Source organism: Cryptomeria japonica, chromosome 6 (assembly GCF_030272615.1).
Source record: "Cryptomeria japonica chromosome 6, Sugi_1.0, whole genome shotgun sequence".
Lineage (NCBI taxonomy): Eukaryota > Viridiplantae > Streptophyta > Pinopsida > Cupressales > Cupressaceae > Cryptomeria > Cryptomeria japonica.
This window is the reverse complement of record NC_081410.1, coordinates 315,392,902-315,413,754: the sequence shown is the minus strand read 5'-3', so window position 1 is coordinate 315,413,754 and position 20,853 is coordinate 315,392,902. Positions and strand designations below refer to the sequence as shown.

General features: G+C 36.2%; 1 protein-coding gene across 4 annotated transcripts in view; it reads left to right on the top strand.

Annotated features, from left to right (window-relative positions):
- The first annotated feature begins 835 nt into the window (after positions 1–835).
- LOC131043915 (E3 ubiquitin-protein ligase MBR2) overlaps positions 836–20,853 on the top strand; it is a 130,221-nt gene continuing 110,203 nt past the window's right edge. Inside the window, exons 1-2 of one of the 4 annotated variants that reach the window (XM_059207347.1) lie at positions 837–1,057; positions 7,519–7,571. The gene's annotated coding sequence lies outside the window, so the exon portion shown is untranslated. Of the gene's footprint in view, positions 1,058–7,496; positions 7,572–20,853 lie in introns of all 4 variants that reach the window. The other 3 variants (XM_057977160.2, XM_057977168.2, XM_057977152.2) reach the window with 3 other exon arrangements.

Sequence of the window (20,853 nt, the reverse complement as noted above, 5' to 3'; positions counted from 1 at the left end):
GAAAAAGAAAACCTCAGTTTTAAACTAAAAGAAAATCTTAAACAGGGCATGCAAGAAAATTCTAAACAAAGCAACAAAACAAAGTTACCATGAACCACTATTGCAAGTTTGATTTGCTCTAATGATTGTTGAAATGTGGATGCTCTTGTGCACAAAAGATACTTATTTTGACAACATATAGTTAGTTTTAAACTAAAAGAAAATCTTAAACAGGGCATGCAAGAAAATTCTAAACAAAGCAACAAAACAAAGTTACCATGAACCACTATTGCAAGTTTGATTTGCTCTAATGATTGTTGAAATGTGGATGCTCTTGTGCACAAAAGATACTTATTTTGACAACATATAGTTAGTATAATAGAATGAATGAAATGCATAAGATGATGCCTCAATTTATAAATTTTTGATAAAGGCAATTGACAATAGATATATGAAGAGAAAATCAAGGGTGGAGGATGACAAAGAATACTTTCCTAGGATTGGGGAGAGAGTGGAGGATTAGAATGCACTTACAAAAATAGTAAATTGTTGCAATCATGGAGAATGTGAGAGATAAGTGCATTTAAGATCCTCTTTATTCTTGAAATTTGATGTAAAAATACAATATAATAAAATAATAAAATACTAACATTTTTTATTATATATATTAAAAAAGTGACTAATTAAATAATAAGATAGAATACATTAAATGATTTTTTTTTTTTATAATAATTATATAATTGATGGAAAAAAAAACGAGAAAGAAGAAAAGAAAGATAAAAAAGAAGCTATAGACATAAAACTATCATCGTAATTTAATCGCAAGGACGGACAAAGTTTTCAATAATAAAACCTTAAGGGAAAAGACAATAAATCCCATTTGAGTATTATACAGGTATCTTATTTGGAAGGAAGACAATCGTTTCAATAATAAAACCTTAAGCAAAAAGGCAAGAAAATCCTATTAAAAAGCTGTGAGAGTATCAGAGAATTGTTTTTGTCTGGACGGTGCCAGGCAGCTCATTTTTCGATTAGGGGCGCCGGCGGGCTTTTAATTTCATCGGCATTTATCTTTAGGGTATGATTCCGATTTCTCCGTTTTCAGATTTCACTCGACAAAATTACAGAAAAAGCTTTTATATAAGTAGTGTCTTAAATTCTTATTCTCAAAGTTAGCATTTTGGATTGCTTACCAGGCTTGTGTGATTCATTCTTTTAATGCTGAAAATGTCTTCAATTTTACATACAATTGCACACCAATTCAAATGCATTGCTGGAATTAGATGCTTATGTCTATGCTTGGAATCCTTGATGAGGTTTATGGCTCTCGTTATATCGACCTCTTTTGAAAACCTCTATTTTACCATGTCATTACAATTACAAAATGCAGTGTAACTTGCTAGCATTGAGTCGTTGTTGTCTGAAGGTTGCATTTAAGCACTCTGATATTGTTGGATAATTTTGTTTTGAAATTGGCCTTACATTATGTAAAATCCTTGTAGCTGACAGAAATCTTAGGCATCCAAAATATGAAGGGGTTCTTCCCTAAATTTAAGAGTGGGTTGTATTATATTACATATGGTGCTATATTGAAGATATAGGATGGTTGCGTCAATGAATGTATTTTTTTTGACTAGTCTAAACGTTGTTTGAATAAGATAAGCACAAGGGTTGTAGATCTTGTGAAAAAACCTAGACGTTAGAATTATCATATGCCAACATGTACGGAGCTGGCTGGGCATTTCCAGTAGAACCGGTTTTTTTGTTGAGCTGTCCAGAAGAATTTGTTTCATTGCCGTCTACCGTCTAGATATCTGTTTCAACTTCAAGCCTCTTGTGTTTAGAGAACTGCAATATGCAAAAGGAAATTCTAGAAGCAAGAACTCTTATAGCAGCAGAATAGCTTAAAGAACTTTATTCTTATAAAACTAATATTCATAGGCCAATACAGAGAAGCAAGACATTTTTTAAGGTTACCGAGGTAATCCCCGTGGCCCAGTTCGGCGCCCATTTTTGAGGCGAGCTGAGGTGAGACTAATCCCTTGGGGTGTGGGTAAGGGCCCACACATTACAGACACCTTATAAACACCGGGTTCAAATAGTCGAACTCAAGACCAATGGGGAGCAAACCCACTGCCCAAGCCAACTCTCCTACCTGTTGCGGGCTCAGAGAAGCAAGATTTTCTTAAATAAACTTAAGGAGATTGGAAGGAAAGGCTGTGTTGCTGCCTTCTCCTCCATTGGTCATATTCCTAGCTTCAACACTTCAATGAAACAAGTGATGTTATTGAAACATACTACCACATCAATGATAAACTGTGCTAAGAAGACCGAGGATATGACACATTGACACCGTGCAAATCTTTCTCTCTATTTGTGATCTTAATATTCCATAGTCCATAGTTGTTTGAGAGACATAATGCAACAGCCAACATTCATGTAAAATTCCCAACTTTAAAAAAAAATATATATGATAAATTATGTCTATTTTCACGTACTCGTAGTAAGTTAAGCTTGGATAGCCAAACTGGTTGCAGGTTACTCCAATTACAAGGGAACCAAAATTCGAATAGAACTGCCACTGAAAACAGTTCCGGACCTTCTTTATAATCTTAGGCTTTGAGGTGATTGGGGTTAGGATTAAACTCACGGTCAAGGCTCGAGTTAGTGCATATTGGGCTCAGTTTCTAATTTGGGGTCAAATAGTTTACGGATATGGGAAACAAATCCAATCCAGTTGTACAATCTAGTTGACTTAGGCTTGGTTAAAAAATCCAAATACAAGATCTTAGAAAATCTGGGTTAATTTTGGATGGCTTAATCCAAGTTGATTTTCAGTTTACCCTTGGTTAGACAAATGACAACACAAAGATAACTGGAATTAAATAAAACAAGGCCTAAACTAGTTTGAAATTCAATATTGGCTTTGGATCTTGATTGTTTTCTTTAATGAGCAAATAGTAGCTTTCTAGGAGAGGTGGTATCAATGGAAATCTGATTGATATCTTGGAGCTCAATGGTTTAACTCATAGTTGAAAAACTCGGACTTCAATAATTTGGTTTGCCCAAAAATATGTAAAACTCGGGACTCGGCAAAAACTCAGGATAAAATGGGGAATAACTTGACAAATTTATCAAACATTTGAAATTATATAAGTTCTTAAAATATTCTTTAAAAACACACATATATACTGAATTTGTAGAACATATTACTGATTTCCACCATATATAAATCAAAGTCTGAGTTAAATACATATCACAGACTAAAAATCAAGTGCAGCTTCTGAATAGATTTGATTTCAATACATATCGTAGACCACAAAATAACTACAATATCTGAATACATATTAAATTCATGTTTTGGCATCAATGTAAATTATAAGTCATAAATTTCGTCTATGACTAAAGCTCAAAAAGGTTTATTGCTGCTCTGTGGGTGTTGCTGAAGTAGATGGTACAACTGTAATATTCCAATAGGTGCCTCAACAGGTGCCCCATCCATAGTGATAGGATGAGAATCAAGTTGTGTATGTGAGGAAACTGCCTCTACTGGATAACCAACCTCGCCTTCTGCCTCCTCATGTGCTGCCGCTTCCGCCTCCCATTCAGTTGCCTCCCTCTCCAACTTAGCTAAGTCATCATCACTAAAGAATGGATCCACATCAATATCATCAAACTCAGCAATTCAATTTGAATATGGATCAATGTCATAAAGTTCAACTGCTTCATGTGAACCCTGCTTTTGTACCTTCTTTTCATCCAATCGAAGGTTGTACCACACACAGACAAGGTTATTCATGTGCCTTTGAGTCAACCTATTACGCTTTTTTGTGTTTATGGCCTCAAAAACACTCCAATTGTGCTCACAACCAAAAGTACTACAAGGTCGAGATTAAATGCAGATGGCAAGCTTTTGAAGATTAGGCATTGTGGCACGATAATCTTCCCACCACAAATTTGCAAGGATAAAAAATGTCATTTATAACTTGGTAAAGATTTTAATAAACTTAAAAAGTGAAAAAAATGGTAAAATAAAATTAAACACATGTATTTTTACTTGGCAGCAAGGTGCCTCTCCAATGAATGCAATTAGTTGAAGAAAACAATGGCCTTGCGCCTTCTTATAACTTTGTAACTCATCAGGTATGAGGTCTTGAAGGTTCTCATCAGCAACTAATTTCCCAATACATGTGTTGTGGCCAACAAGAACCTCTACACTTGCTTTGAAAGTAGGGGAGAAATAAAACTTGGGGTTCAAAAAGTAGGCAACAACATGAATATGCTGGGGGAGTTGTTGGTTCCACCTCCGATTAATTATGTGCCATATGGGTTCATATTTGGTCTTGTTTGACCCATACAAATGTTGAATCGCCTGTTTGGCCTTATCCATGGCCTCATATAGATACCCCATGGGGTTTTGATCCCCATCCACCAATTGTAAAACCTTAACGAATGGTTCTGAGACCTAGATATAAAAAATTTAACAAAATCAGCAAATTTTGATATTAGAAAATTAAAAAAGAAATCATCAATCAGAGTTTGAACACTTATATTGTTGATCTCCCTGATTTTGGCAAATCTATCATCAAAAAGGGCCTTCACGACCTTCTTTGCTTCAAGCTTCCTACAATAAGGACTCTCCAACCATCTTTCACTCACAAATATCTACTTAAGGTTGGGCAATGTTTCTAATATGCTTTGCAAGGTGAGGAAATTAGTAGCAAACTATGTGACTCTTGATCACATGAGATCCTTACCATCAGTGTGCTCTCTTATAATTAGATGTGCTTTTTAATATTCCTTCCATTGTCAACCACATTCTTCACCCAACTTAGTTTGTCTATTTCCTCAAGGAGTAAGTGAAGACTATAGGCAACACAAGGTCTCCAAAATAATGTTGGATGCCTAGCCTGTAGAAGTTTGCCAACTACCACATATGCAACTGCATTATCGGTTACAATTTGAATGGTATTTTGCACTTTCACTTCCATCACCACCTCATCCAACATGTGTAGGTCTTTGCATTTTTTACTTCGTTGGAAGCATCAACTGATTTTAGAAATATCAAATGCCCCCTGAAGCAACTAAAAATTTGATGAGTGTCCTATTCTTGCCATCTGCCCACCCCTTAATTAAAAAGGTGCAGCCATTTTTTTCCCAAATTTGCTTTGGTTCTTCCACTAGCCAGTGTGTTTTTTGGATCTCATCCTGCAATAATGGCCCACTCAACTCATGACGACTTGGGGCCTTGAACCCTTGAACCCCTTACTTGCCACAGTCAATGCGGTGACCAATTGTTCCCATTATGGACTAGAAGCAACATTGAATAGAATATTATTGCAGTGCCAAAATCTCGCAACTGCCAACTTTTCCTGATGTTGCAATTCTTTACTTTTTGCAGTACCTTGCATTCTAGGGTGTGCACTAGGAGTGTTATGGGAACAAAAAAGTTAGACATCTGGCTGCCCACACTTCCCAATCCTTGTATTTGTGGCCCAAGAGAAGAAGAGGTCCCCACATCTCCTTGTGACCCTGTAGAACTGAAAATTGCCATAGCCTCTGTTGTTCTCTTTTTATTTGCCTTCCTTTGGTCATATGCCGCAATCATTGCTCTCGTCTCCCCCTTAACCTCTTCAAAAGATTTGTCACATGGCGCAATATCTCGGCAAGGGATCCAAGGAAAGTGATATTTGAGTCGATTTATGCCACTAGTCATAGGCTTAGTGCGATCATTACAAATTTACAAGTAACATCTCCTTGCATTGCACGTGGTGCTCCGTATTTCCAACAAGGATCCCTTTTTCTGCCACCAGTTCTACTTGTTGTAGCCATTTTCTTTTAGAAAAATAGGAAGGAAACTTAGCAAAAGGGAGACAACATAAAAAATTAATAACAAAGTCATTTGAGTAAAGTGTAAATTGTGCAGAGATGAAATATAAATTAATTTGGTTTCATTTAATTTGTAATATCATTGATTTATTTGTATGATGAAATGCGCATCTAATCTGAGAACCTTTTCTAGATATGGAGAGATAAAAGATTATGGACATGCAATTTCCATTTTCCACTGCCCACGTTGTTAGTATGCCTCTGTTTTTGAGCTGTGTTGAGGGAATAAAATCTCAGTTTAATTGGCAAGTTGAATCTGTTGGCGATGCTTAAAAGAAAATAGGATCATTTCTTAGTAAGGTTTACAATGAACTTGTTTATTGCTTTTTCTTTAAACTCTAGTAATAGCCTAAAATCCTTGAAAATATCCGTGTCAAAAGCATTTTTTAATCTGTCTTGTAATACTAAATAAAATTCCAAAATAATAATTATTTAGTTTAGAAGAGAAACAAATTTTAGATATAATAAACCATTGTTCAAGAAAGAATTCTTTACGTTGAGAGGTGTATTATACTCACATAATGGACTGAAGAATGTTCGTCAATAAAAACTCACTTGATTAAAATTGACGCTGGTCTATGAGTACTATTATGTTTGCTTTTAATTTTTAAAATTTTTATGATTATGAAGATGATTTAGAAAACTAATTTGGAACTCACTAAGAAATGATTATTTGTTTTAAAATCTTTGCATATTAGAAGCAACTTTCTATATGCAGTTTTACATGCAAAGATTTTTTGTTTTAAAATCTCAGCATATTAGAAGCAACTTTCTATATGTAACTTTAGGCGATTTGTATGGAGACATCCCATATTACTCTAAATCCGAAATACATTAAAATTTTTGGTGGCATTTAAGCTTAATTTGTAAAGCAGGGTAACACCATACTTTTGTAGCTTTGTGACAAATTTTTTATGGATTAGACAGGCTTATGCTGAGTTTTCTCAAGAATTTTTCTGATTCCTCAGTCAATATTGCGTAGTTATGTTATCATACTGAACAATAGCCTTTCACTTTTTCCTTATGTTTAATATTTAATTGTTTTGGAACTTTTCCTTAAATTTGCTTTAGCTTGACCATTCTTTCCATGAAATGAATTTTCTGGCAAAAACTGGAACCTACTACAAAAGATGGACTTTTCAAACAACAAAGATTTGATATTTCTCCATCTCTAGAGCCTGTAATCGTCCATGGCATTGCAAATACAAGAAAACCAGATTCTTTTGTCTGTCCTCTCAAAGAATCCAAGCAAGAAGCCTCAAATATGCATGAAAGGATTCTAATGCCAAGATGAATCCCATTCTCCTGTTAAAAAATAATTTTAAAAATCTTCTTGTAGGCAACTTATTGGAGCACCTCTAGATGTTCGAACAAAGCCATTTGGAGTGCAAAGTCCAAGCAATTCCTTGAAAAAACAAAAATTCAACCGTAGGAATCTTCACAAAATGGCCTCACTTTACATCATGTTCAACGACATTGCTACGTGTATCTATATCGGATTTTGTTTCATTATTTTTTTTAATGTGCATCTGTTTTAATTTTATGCATCTAATTTAATTTTGTAGATCTAAGCCTTAATAGCTCCTAGAGTGATCCAAGTTTTTTCTAAGCTCATATAATTGTCTTAGCCATGTGGCAACTGAATCACAGTAGCATGCTATGATGCTTTAGACGTTGTGATGAATAGTTGGGAAGCGGCATTGGTATGTTTATATATCAGATTTTTTTTCATTGTTTTTTTAATGTGCATCTGTTTTAATTTTATGCATCTAATTTAATTTCGTAGATCTAAGCCTTAATAGCCCCTAGAGTGATTCCATTTTTTTTCTAAGCTTAGATAACTGTCTTAACTATGTGGCTATTGAGTTACAGTAGCATGCTATGATGCTTTAGACGTTGTGATGAATAGTTGGGATGAGTATATCAGTCTTCAGTTGGTCAGATATATGAGAAATATTGAACTCTATGAATAGATAATGAAGGCCGATCTGATTTATCTTTGGACAATCATTTTTTTAATGGATGCATTGTTTTAATTTTCTCTGATTGCAGTGAAGACTACTTGTTTTCTAATAGGTAGTTTGGAGTTGTTTTTCTATATATAGTTAGGAAAATGTTAGTAGAAAGGTTGGTTTTGTTTGTTGTTTGAAGGGAATTTGGAATTTTGGTGCAATATGTTACGAAGTTGTGCTTTGATGTTTTTGTAGTCTTAAATTAAATATTTATGTGAAGAAGTGAAATAACAATAAATATATTTGCAAATAATGTTAAAATTATAAATAAATAAACATAAGATATGATATTGTATGCTTATAAATTTTGAGAAATAGTATAAATAAAGAAAGATTTGATAGAAAAAGAGAGAAAAGAATCTTAATTTTAATTTAGAAAGTTCAAAAAGAATTTTTATGTTTCTAAATTTTAAACATAAAAATATAATGTTTCTAAATTCCAAAAATCAAAGTTACATGCATACACAAACACATAATGATTCTAAATTCAAAAAATGAAAGTTGCATGCATACACAAATATTTGAAAAATAAAAATATAGTTAAGAAAGACCAAAAAGAATTTTTATGTTTCTAAATTTTAAACATAAAAATATAGTACTTTTAAATTCAAAAAATCAAAGTAACATCATATATAAATACTTCAAAAATAATAAATAATTTTTAATATATAAAAATATTTATTATTAAAAATAATTTCTAATTTATCATATAAATTCAAATTTTTATTTATCTTTTTTTTTGGTCGTTAATAATATGTATTTTATTAATTTTCAAAGCAAAAGTACAATTGTCATAGTATCATCTATCCATCAACAAAAAACAAAACCAAAGCTTCTCCATTAATGGAGTCCATAGCCAAGCATTCTACCACCCGAAACCCTACCACTACCTATTCAGTATATTGCCCTTTACATCCATATACATAGATTAACAGACTAACACATATATCAGACTATTTTAAAACTACATGAATCAAAATTTGAACAAAATTTACAGAAAATATCATATCATTTCTTTCTCACTGCTTTCAGTGGCCCATTCACCCATTGGTCCTTTAGCTCAAACCTTTTTTAGGTTCATCCGTCGTCCTCACCTTCCTATTTCCCTTTGCTCATTCTTGATCCTTCTCCCATAGAAAGTGCTTCAATGAATTCCACCCAATGTATGCCTCTACGTTCATCCTTGTTTGTCCCCTTCGCCCATCACATGAACAATATCAATTGTTGAGGAGTCTCCTCATCTGAACCCTTCATTACCTCCGAGGCATAAACCCTACTCCCAAAATTACCCATTCCAGAACTGATTGTAAGCCATACAACTAGTCATTCTCCACGCATCCCTTCAAAACCCTCTCAACTTCTTCTTTCCAGCCAACCTCCAATCGCCACGCCACCACCATTGACACATTGTCAATGTTAGTCCTATATCAGTGTTCTGTCATTAAGAATTCCTCAACTAGCAGTATCTCCATGATTTGTATGAAAATATCCTTATCAATTTTGAAGAGAGTTTTCATTCTTTTCTCTGTGATTTTACCCAAAAACGCAAGCTATTGCTTTGGCGTTATCAATGTAAAGGTGGTCTCCATATTGTATTGCAGTCGTCACCTGTCTTCCTTTGTGACCACCAAGTGCTTCCTTCGCAGGCTTTATTTGCCGTCTTGGCAACCCTTGTCAAATCACCTCGCCAACCACACCTTTTTATTGACTTCTACTGATAATGGCGGCGTACATACCAACTCAAAGGTTGAGCACAAGATCCTGAAAATCCTCCACCATACCATTTGGTCCATCATTTAATGTCAATGCCCCTTTGGACAACCTGTCATCTACCTCATTCCCTAACCTCATCATATGCCCAATTTCAAATTCATCAAAAGTTTCTATTAATTGCTTGGCAACGGATACATATTTGTTTAAATTCCAAGCATGGATTTCACCCTTTTTAATGACATTCATGATTATTAAAGAATCTCCTTCGAGTTGTGTTGATGGTGTTTTGATGCACTATCGAACACAAAATAAAGTATTGAATACTATATCCTCTCTTAGGTAAAGACTCTCAAATGCTGAAGATTCGCATAAGGATCACTTGAGATGACTTCAAGGTTCTTTTATGTCAGGTCTTGACTTGTTGGATAGCTTCAATGGTGTATGATGTGATTTGCTGTACTTGCAAGGGGACTTACATTGAATGCTTGAACTACTTTGGATATCGCTGGAACGTGGAATTCACTTGATTTAAAAAAAGGAAAAAGGATAAGGGTTAGGAGAGATCTAATTCTAACTCTTTAGGAATGTAGGAGCAATGGATGATCTTTGATGTAAAATTCTAACTAAGTCTTGCTTCGACATGCAGCGAACATCTCCACAAGGCTAGTGCAAGTGCAATCTTCTAAGGATAGCTTTATGATTTTCAAATCATCACAAGCATAGACACCATCAAGTTGATGCATATCAATGAAGTAGCGATAATTGAAGTTAAGCTTTAGTTGAATGATTCCAGTTGACCACACAAGGCATTTTACCATCGACAAGGAGTTAGTAGTATGGATATACAAATTTCACCATTGATCACACATAGTTCTTTCATTCATTTAAATAACATGAAATCAAATTGAGAAGTACAGAGACCATGCAAATTGTTGAATCAACACATAGAATTCACCATTTATTCAATGAAGTTTACATGTCTTTTGCAACAATGTCTTGACAACAATCTTTGCCTTCTCCTCCTGCTCTACTCTAATTATTTGCTTGCTACTTTCTTGAACTACTGCTATTTTCTAACTATCCCCTTTACAAATGAGGAAGTGAGGTCTTTTATAGTGCTCTCATTACATTTCAGTGGCTTAGATTGATTTGAGATCAATGGCCAAGATTCCAAGATAGAAACCTTATTGCAAAGCATTTAATGCTTGACCAATGATACAATTACATTTAATGGGACACATGTCCTCCTTAGGAAATTCAACCAATAGGTGACGGTGTTAGGTACATCGAACTTTGTGCCCTTGTGGTAGTTATCCCCTTCAATGGATGAGTTAGGTACATTGAATCTGGACGCCTCCTCATGAAGTGATGTGATTGGATGCAATGATGACTTGGCACCACCTTAGCTTGATTGATTGTGTAACTCATCACATTTGTGCAATTGAATACGGCATATCTCTTGGTACTCAACATTTGTGAGCACTTGATGTGACGATGACTCCGGTCATGTCAATCTTCTAACTTTGATTAACTCTTCTTAAACTTGCCTTGTCTCGATCGCCTGCATTCACGAACTTTCATCTGGCTATACTCACAATGATTCTTGGATTTTCAAAGGAAATTCAAGTTCGTGAAAATTCTTCTTAAATGCGTGACTTATCTTTTGCCTCGATGAGAGCCTGCCATGAACCTGCCATAGCACCTTTGAGAGTTGACTAAGTTAGTTGTATTGATATTTGATCATAGATATGAATCGATTACTCAAGTTAAAAGCGATAATCACCCTAAGAATCTAAATAAAACCCTTAATTCATACATTTGCTTCTCAGCTGATCATGATCACTCAGGTTTATTTATTGTGCCTATATGAAAATTAAAATGACCTCATCATTTTAAAATTTGAGCCTTCAAAAGATTATATAAAAACAATAAGTTAGCAGCCAAATCATTGATGTAATAAAAAAAATTCAAAATGAATGAAAAGGTCCCAACTTCAGACCGTCAATGTCTCAGATCAGACTGGTAAATCAGATAAATGCGTCAAATTGGCCCTTCCCAAGCTCACTAAATGATGACCTTGTTTCCAAATTCAATTGTGGATTGATTAAAGTGGAAATAGCTGGTCACAATCGATATCATTCACTTGCAAAAACTCAGATTGCTATCAAATTTGAACCATCTTCACCACTGTGTCAAAATCGCCACCCCTCAAAATCGATTTGCAAATGGTGGTGATCAGAAATTTGAAAGAATATGATCGCCTTTGTGAAGATGAATTCGCTGCACACTGTGATCTCAAAGGTCGCTTTTGCAAATGAAGGCAGGTTGGGAGTTGTCCCATACAATCTTCCAAATTGCAGATACCCAAAGTCGCTGCCTCTAATATAATCGAATGATCAAATGAGGTGAAATCGCTGCCTTAATGAAGATCGACCGGAGTGAGATTGCTGTATAAGTATGAATACAAATCACAGATCAGAATGAGCATTGCCCCTTAAAATTAACTAAGGCTCCTATCAAATTCGCATAAGCTAAATGAGGAATCGCTGATTGAAATTGGCAGATCACCAAATTGCTTGTGTCGCTGATGTCAATTTGTCAATTACGGAGTCTTCAAAATAGTTTGGACAGAATTGCCACCTTTTAAAATCATCGAGCCATCATCTCTTTATCGATTCACAAATGGTGTGAGTTACTGATTAGGAACCATCATCTCAGAATGTGATCGCTCCTTGTGCAAGCATAATTCGCTATCAAAATAATGATCTCAATATCGCACAAATTCAAAATCGCCATTCGTATTACCAATCTCATTAAATGCCCTTTCACCAATTCGAATTCATGCTTTGTATTTCCAAATTGACTTTAACATTCCACAAAGCATCAATTTGAATTGCTTTTCAATTGACAATGGGGTTCGCCTTGCTTAATGCACATCTATCAAGGATTGCTTTAAGTGTTTGTGTGATTGAAAGTAGTGCAATTAAAAAAAAGTATTGATGGGCAATGTATGGGCAATGTATGAAAAGTGCAATGCTTTCGAGAAGCAATGCTTAAATAAAGCAATGCCATTGAAAGACAATGCTTTTGACATTAAGGGGCATTGCTTAAAAGCAGTAATGCTGTTGAGAGGCATTGCTTAAAAGCAGTAATGACATTGAGAGGCATTGCTTAAAAGCAGTAATGACATTGAGAGGCACTGCTTATTTTCCATGCCTTGGCCAAATTTTCATGATTTTCATGTTTTTGTATTTTTCAATTTTTCAATTTTTTTGTATTTTTGAATTTTGAATTTGTTTTTGATTTTTTAATTTTTTGGATTTTTAATTTTAAAAGACTCCAACTCTATACTAAAGTGGCATCAAAAAAACATTTTCAATCTGCTCCATAATGCTTTCTGGGGCCAGCATGCTACGGTGGGACTTGGTAAAGGAAGTTCGGGGTGTGTGAGGGAGTTAGTGTTGGGGATATGATGGAGTTATAAGGAGGAAGTTAACGGGGAAAGGTGTAGGGTATAGGAGGTGGGTAGGATAAGGGGGGTGACGGGGTGAATAGGAGTAAGGCTAGGGAAGCAAAGGAGGTAAGGGATATGAAGGGGTTGGGTGTAGTGAGGGATGTTAAGGGGTAGGTTGGGATGGGATATGGAAAATGGAGAAGGGTAAAGGGAGGTTATGAAGGGTATTAAGGAGCGTGTTAGGATGGGATAGGGGTTAGGATAGGATGGGTTATGAAGGGCATTAAGGAAGGTTAATTAGGACAGGTTAAGGGGAGTAAGAGGGTGGATGTAGATGGAGGATAAGAAGGTAGGGAGTGATAGGTTTAAGATAGGTAGGAAGTGAGGGTAATGGAAGGTAAGGTAAATAGAGGATAGGTAAGTGGAATGATAATGATAAGTGAAGGTAGGGAAGGGTAGGAAAGGGAAATGGAAGAGGTGAAATGGAGGGAAGAGGTAGAAGATGTAGGAATGGAAAGTATGAAATGTAGGATGGATGGAGAATGGGAGAAGGTGAGGGTGGAAGATGTGAGATGGATGGGAAGCGATTGGGCTTGGACACCCACTGGCAATGCTGGGAGAGGCAGGTTGGCAACTTGGAGCGCAAAGGAAGTGTTTTGCTTGGCTTCATCTTGGAGAGACAGACTTGTCCTGATTACATCTTAGCCACCTATGATACTACACTTTTTCCAAAATACAAGGCTAATAACTAAAAGACCAAAACTAACCTAGAAAGCAGGAAAAAGTGGGGGTCCCCGTTTGCAATGGGGCGATGTATGAAAACGTCACAAGTAGTTTATCTTAGAAAGGCACATTTTTTGGCCATTTTTAGTGCTTGGATAGCCGCTTGTGCCTTAGCTTCATTGTTTGTTTCCTCTGATAATTTATGGCTCCAATTGCTAGAATATTACCCTCCCAATCTCGTGCCACATATTTGGCCCCCGATGGGCCCGGATTGCCCTTCGATGCCCCATCAAAGTTAATTTTGTACCATCCTTCCTTCAGTTTGGACCACTCCACCAACTTTGCCTTGCAGGATTTTGGATAAACCTGAGCAGGCCCATTAACATGCCATTTTTTATTTATATCTTATTCTACATTACCAACAACCATTGTATCATGCATATTGTAGAAATATACCAAGATTACCAGGAGACTAGGGTACTTGGAGACTTTAGAGATTGGCACCGGTATGGGTACAACTAATTTTCAAAAATAGGAGATGGGGGTACTTAGAGATGCCAATTTTTTTAATATAATTTAATAATACCCAAAAAATATAATGATAGAGAACTTTGAAAACAAGGAAGTTAAAATTGCTTATACTGTTGGTACCATAGCCAGCCTAATGGTTTAGTGAAAGTAAGGTAATATAGGTGTTGAGCACACTCAATATTGTCAGCTAAATTGTAAAGGTAATTTCTCTTTAGACCATTACAATGACAAGAAATCAGTCATACAATTGTTTGTCCCTCATAAAAAGTCTACGCTGTAGTAGATCCGATCACTATAACTTTACATGGATTTTTGTCTTCCTACAACGTGGTTTCCTTATTAGTTATTTACCTACAACTTTGCTTTGCTGCAGGCTTATTTTATTTATTTGCCTTCCTGTTTCTCATTTTACTATGTTTTGCCCTAAGTTTTTTGGTTGGAGACGTCAATTTGTGGTCAGGAGACTTTGGGGACAATAGCCAAAAGCACCCTATGCATTAAAATATACATAAACTTGTGAATTTTCTTTATGTATAATCTTCATTATTTTAGTGGTAAACTTGATGATTTATTCATATATATGAATGTTAGATATTTCGGAATTTGATATCTCTCAACATATATTACATAATATTTTTTTAAAATTAGATATGCTAGTTTATACTTATTTGAAATAAAAATTTTTATAATAATTTTTTTTTATAATCACATACTTATGGTAAGCTATTTTATAGAAGCTTATGAAAAATTCCTTTTTGGATCCATCATTAGAATCAGAATTGTGTTTTAAAACATTCAAATCTACCAATCAATCCATTTTGGAGTGAAGAAATCATCTAAGTTGATTTGTAAACATAATGGAAGATTTAACAAAAAATACTGAACAATAAAATTAATCGGTGATGAGTGCATACTCGGATGAATGAATGCTAAACTGGTTGACTCATTCTTGCAAGCCCACACAACCTAAAAAGACGTCTCTATCACGTTTTAAAAAGCATTTAAAAACTTAGCCTAAATCACATGTGACTATGTAGGCTTCATATGGTCATTTTTTCTAGCGTTTTCACACGTTTTTTGGTGAGTTTTTTTAGTGATTTCACACGTTTTTTGGCAAGTTTCAATTTAAAATCACATCGAGTTTTAGCTAAAAATCATTGCCGAAATTTTCAGCGAGTAACTTGCTGCTGATTATGACATGCGAGTAGAGGAAGTAATTGCCGATTTTTTCAAGATTGGTTTAAATTAAGTTGGGTCTATCAAACTTTTTGGACCCAACACTTGATTACAAATGGGTTTAATCAATATTTTGTTGTAGAAGAAAAATTAAGGCATTGTAACACTACACCTCAAACAATTTTAACTAAATTGCAGGAGGGAATTAGTGGTAGGGAGTATATTGGGCCAAAAGCTTGCTTGATTAGCCCAACCTCCACTGACATTGATTTGGACTTGAGTTCACAATGAAGTCTTGCATAATAGATGTGAACTTTGGCAAAAGCTAACTATGGGCCCACTACATTGTTGGGCTGATGATTAGCTTGAAATGGATTTAATCAAAATTTAACAACTTAAGTAAATAAGACTTATGTTGATCTGTAAACAACAGAGACTAAATAAAATGCAATGGGCGATTGACTTTGGAAGGTGAACCAGAGCCATTTATTTGATTAAGTAGGAAAACCTTGTTGACATGATCTCTAGATGAGATATCCCTTCAATTCAAATTAAATACTTAATTGTTAGGCAATTTTCTATTCGGTGAATATAGAAGTATTGTAATTTCCAATTTAATGGACAAGTTATATGCAGGATGGTGTCTTTTATTTTATATTATGACTATGACACTAATATTGTTATTTGTCTTCTACTGCAGGTAAGGAGGATGAACATGTATCGATTTCAATGTCATCTCCTTTAATTTGAATGAAGTATAAATAGTAAGATGGCCACGATCAAGTGGCACCTTGATCGGACATGTCTTTTAGACATGTCCGACCAAGATGTCACTTGGTCGTGACTCTTACAACCATCAACCGATCCATAACTAATTGATGCTATAAACATACCTGATAATGAATCGGTATCATTGTTAATGGTAACAATGCTTATAAACATACCTGATAATGAATCGGTATCATTGTTAATGGTAATAGTGCTTATAAACATACCTGATAATGAATCGGTATAATTGTTTAATGGTAACAGTGCTTATAAACATACCCGATAATGAATCGGTATCATTGTTAATTGTAACAGATCTAAAACATACCCTATAATGAATCGGTATCAAAGCATATGATAATGGATCAATATAAAGTAAACAATAACAATAGCTGTTAGCATTATATGCTATCGGGTTAATACCCCGATAGCATATTAATGCCAATATGAATCGACATTAATATGCTATCGGGTTAATAGCCCGATAGCATTTAGATTGACGCTTAACATAGTTAAGCAGGTCGTCAATCTAATCCATCATTATCCAATATCAATATCATAATTATGATCAATGTTATAGTCTGATAAACATAAAGCATGAATGAGTAAACTAATAACAGAATAGAGGAGATTAATGAGTTAGGAGAGTCTTATCTTGCAGAAGCTACTAATGCACTAACACTCCCTCTTAGCTTTTGGAAGATAAAGTAACCTGCATCACATTTCTTTTCCAAAAATGTCAGTCTCCAAGAATATATATCATCTATACATATGATATGAAGTACCATCAGAACATAGGATACAAATATAAAACATTACTCTAAGTATGTGACATAGAGTATCACCCAACCATGTGATATAAAAGATTCATCATTTTATTATGACAAAATATCACCTAAACACGTGATATCAGTATTGCCTAAACACGCAATACTGAGGATAAACATATGAGGATGGTTAAATTCTCATCTTATCCAGGTTGTGATATGTGCACAAACATTTTATTCAAATGTTTTATCACAACACCATCATGGCACATCCATGACATACCAGAGATCCAACATGATAACTGGTTTGAGAATCATAAGATCGTCACCTTATGATGTCTGCATACAAGAGTTCATAATCTGAGAGATCGTCACCTCTTAGATATGAACACAGGGGGTAAAAACCCAGAATGTCTCAACATGACAAAAGAAGTTTACATTTTCAACATCTTATTTACAAAGCAGATTACCTTTCTATCATACCTAAACCCTTTCTAAAGTGATCAACCTTCACTCTGGAAAGTGGTTTGGTTAGGATATCTGCAGTCTGATCTCCCGTACTAACATATTCTAATTTGATCACATTTTTGTCTACCATGTCTCGTACATAATGGTATGGGATCTCAATATGTTTGGATCTATCATTTAACACTGGATTCACTGAAAGCTTTATGCAACTTTGATTGTCGCAATGGATGATAGTAGGTTTCATCGGATTACCAAACAATCCCACAAGCAACTTTCTAAGCCACACCGCTTCTCGGGCAGCCATGGAGGCTGCAATGTATTCGGCCTCGGTGGAACTTTGCGCTACAGAAGACTGTTTTCTGCTGATCCAGGATATCATGGCTGATCCTAAACTGAAGCAGCACCCAGAGGTGCTTTTCCGGTCAGTCACACTTCTAGCCCAATCTGAATCTGTGAATCCGTGTAGATTAAGATCAATTTTCTCATACTTGAGACCAAGATTTAAGGTGCCTTGTAAATATCTCATAATGTGTTTTACTGCTACCAGGTGTATCTCCTTTGGTTCACACATAAACTGACTCAAGGCATTTACTGCATAGCAGATATTTGGTCTTGTATTTACCAAATACATAAGAGACCCAATCATTTGCCTGTATAGAGTGGGGTCAGTAGAAGGTGATTCAGCTGCCGCTTCTTTAAGTTTATGAAGATTGGTTTCCATTGGAGCGGTCATATGTCTGCAGTTTAGCATTCCAAATCTCTTCAGGATGTCTAATGTATACTTGCCTTGGTTTAGAACAATGTTATTAGAATTCTGCCATACTTCCAACCCTAGGAAATAATGAAGGAATCCCAAGCCCTTCATATCAAATTCTTTGGATAGCTCTTTCTTGCATTGATCTATAAGGTGATCTTCTCCTGTGATTAATAAGTCATCAACATATAAAATCATTATTAGCATATCACCTTTATTCTGTTTGTAGTAGAGATTAGGATCTGCATCATTTTTAGAGAAGCCTAGTTTTGATAGATATGTGTCAATTCTTTCTTACCAGGCCCTGGGAGCCTGTTTGAGCTCATATAGAGCTTTCTTAAGTTTGCACACATGAGATTCTGCATGATGGATCTCAAACCCTTCAGGTTGCTCTAGGTATACTTCTTTAGATATCTCTCCATTAAAAAAAGCTGTTTTTACATCCATTTGATGTACCTTCCATCCCTTTGCTGCTGCAATGGCTAGTACAGTCCTTACTGAGGTATATCTGGCTACAGGAGCAAATGTTTCTTCATAGTCTATTCCTTCCTTTTGAGAAAATCCTCTGGCCACAAATCTTGCCTTATATTTTTCAATGCTGCCATCTGTTGCATGTTTGATCTTGAAAAGCCATTTAGAAGAAACAACAGATTTCTTAGTTGGCCTAGGAACGATTTCCCATACATCATTTTTCATTATGGATTGATACTCTTCAGACATAGCATCCTTCCATACTAGATGTTTGAGGGCATCTGTTACATTGTTAGGTTCGTTTTTAGATAGATCATTCATAAGAGCAACATAGCTAGTAAATTTATTAGGTCTTTTGCTTTCTCTGAAGGTTCCAGAAGGAGCAACAAACCTCTGAGCTTCTTCTACTGTTTTGGTGGCCCATAGTGGTCTTTTCTTGAGATTTCTAGGTGAGTGTTCATTTTCATTTTCAGTTTCATCTAGATTCTCCCTCTGAAACTCAGGGGCAGGATTTTCATCTAAGTTAAAGGTAGGTGCATAGATTTCAGGTTCTATGAAGTTCTGAGCTCTTTTGAAAGCTAGGTCCTCTTCAAAGATTACATGCCTACTTAGTTCAATATTTCTTTGACCAGGTACATAGATTCTGTAGGCTTTGGAGGTTTCACTATATCCTACAAGCAATCCTCTTTTTCCATAAGGCTCTAGTTTTAGTCTCTTTTCTTTAGGTATATGGATATAGACAGGACATCCAAATATCCTAAGGTGGCTAATATCAGGCTTAGTCTTAGTGAGTACTTCCTCAGGAGTTTTGTCCTCAAGATGGGAGTGAGGGCATCTGTTATGTATGTTTTGCCAATAAAGTGTAATTCAATGCATTGCAGAAATAATAGACATGATAGAATATAAAGAAACTCAGATCTTCATTGATTCATAATAATGTCAGTACAATGACAATGACCATACTAACCCTGTCTCCATGACCAAGGACTCACTAATATATAAAGGTGACCGGTCAGTTACCTGGTGTCAACTGTCGACAACCGACGGGTTAACTGCCGTCATTAACTCTAATTACATTAAATGTCTTATTGCTTAATTACCCGACAACATCATCCCCCCAAAAAAGAAATGTCGTCTCCAGACGACAGACAACAAAATGGGAATGATATGCCTACAATAGATAACAACTACGAACCCCACAAAATAACAACTACACACAGACTACTAAGGGGGTAAGGGAGGCATCCCTGATGGTGGAGGGGCTGGGGCTGCTATTGCCAACTGCTCCCGAAGCTGTACCACTAGGTCGGTCCGGTATCGGAGGTCCTGCTCAGCCTGCAACTGCCGCTCTCGGGAACTCCTCACTCGAAACATTGCCTCCATCAATTCCTGATGCTTCGCCTCCAACTCGACTGCCAGGGTAGCAACTCTCGATTCTGCTGAGGCTCTCTCATTTGACTGCACTGCCAACTCTGCCCTCACGACACTCAATTCTCCTCTCACGGTGGCAAGGATCTCATTTGTACTCCTAGCATGGGTGCGTTGCTGCTCTAACTCTGTTTCCAATGCAGGGATGCGAGTGGCCAACTCCTCTTGAGCCCTATCCGCCCTGAGCTGAGTCTCTCGAAGCTCGAGATACCTATCTCGTATAGCCTGCTCAATCTGTCTGACCACAGAGTGTGTCCGACTCCCTCCGGCCACCTCCTGGCTCTGCCACTCTGCTCGCATCTCTGGAAGATCAAGCGTCGGCCATCCATGTTGCTCAAAACACTGCTGAAATGCCACTGCTACTCCAGATGTAGCAAACGCAAGGAGTCTCCGCAAAGTGAGTTGTCCGACAGACTCCTCTATTGTCGAGGCAACCAGTAACTGAACCTCCTCCTCCATCCTGGCTAAGAACTGCACCATGGCAGTAGGTCTCCCCTCTCCAATTCGTCCAACTTGATGTTGCTGCTGCGGTGATACCGCCCCCTCCTCCACCAGCGGTGTCTTTCTATCGCCCTGCTTTCTAGTGCCACTGTCCAAGTCGATAACCCCTGGAGGTGAAGGAATACAAGGGTAGGAAGGTGTGGGTGGTGCCTGACTGCGTGGGGATGAAGTTAGAGCTGCATATCTGTCTAGCCATGAATCGACATCGTCCCTCGCCGG